Below are 939 nucleotides of genomic sequence, written 5' to 3'. Positions count from 1 at the left end.
GTGGTGACACATACCTGTAGTCCCAGCTACTCGGGGGGCTAAGGCAGGAGAATCGCTTTAACCAGGGAGGTGGAGATTGCAGTGAGCCGAGATTGTACCAGTGCACTCCAGCCTGGGCGACAGAGTAAGACCCTGCCTCAAAAAAAAAAAAAAAAAATCTTTTTCATAAATTTTTTTTTTTTTTTTGAGACAGAGTCTCACTCTTGTCACCCAGGCTGCAGTGCAGTGGTACGATGCTGACTCACTGCAACCTCCACCTCCCGGGATCAAGCGATTGTCCTGCCTCAGCCTCCAGGGTAGCTGAGACTACAGGCGCCCTCTACCACGCTAGGCTAATTTTTTGTATTTTTAGTCGAGATGGGGTTTCACCATGTTGGGCAGCTGGTTTTGAACTCCTGACCTCAGGTGATCTGAATTTTTTTTTTTGGAAAGGAACATTTCACAAATTTTCGTAACATGCTTATACAGGGGCCATGCTAATCTTCTCCTGTATTGTTCCAGTTTGGCAGTATATGTGCTGATAAAGCAAAGCACCCACATTCTATTTATTTATTTATTTATTTAGAGACCAAGTCTTACTCTGTCATCCAGCCTGGGGTACCATGGCCCAAATTTGGGTCACTGCAACTTCTGCCTCCTGGGTTCAAGCAATTTTCCTGCCTCAGCCTCCTGAGTAGCTGGGATTACAGGCCCCTGACACCATGCCCTGCTACGTTTTTGTAATTTTAGTAGAGATGTGGTTTCACTCCGTTTGCCAGGCTGGTCTCGAACTTCTGGCCTCAGGTGATCCACCTGCCTCAGCCTCCCAAAGTGCTGGGACTACAGGCGTGAGCCACTGCACCCAGCTTAATTTTTGTATCTTTAGTAGAGACAAATTCAAGTTTGCCTGTTTCTCTTGTGCCCAGGAAGCCCCTCCCGTGTGCAGGCCCGAAAGGCTTG

The 939-nt window shown here is 47.7% G+C and overlaps 1 non-coding gene across 1 annotated transcript; it reads right to left on the bottom strand.

The window, feature by feature from the left end:
- Positions 1-427: 427 nt before the first annotated feature.
- Positions 428-534, bottom strand: LOC113222740. The gene has a single exon (XR_003308517.1). It is a non-coding gene; the product is annotated as a U6 spliceosomal RNA (small nuclear RNA).
- Between the last annotated feature and the right edge of the window lie 405 nt (positions 535-939).

Source organism: Piliocolobus tephrosceles, unplaced genomic scaffold, assembly GCF_002776525.5.
Source record: "Piliocolobus tephrosceles isolate RC106 unplaced genomic scaffold, ASM277652v3 unscaffolded_34108, whole genome shotgun sequence".
Classification (NCBI taxonomy): Eukaryota; Metazoa; Chordata; class Mammalia; order Primates; family Cercopithecidae; genus Piliocolobus; species Piliocolobus tephrosceles.
This window is presented reverse-complemented; position numbering and strand designations above follow the sequence as displayed.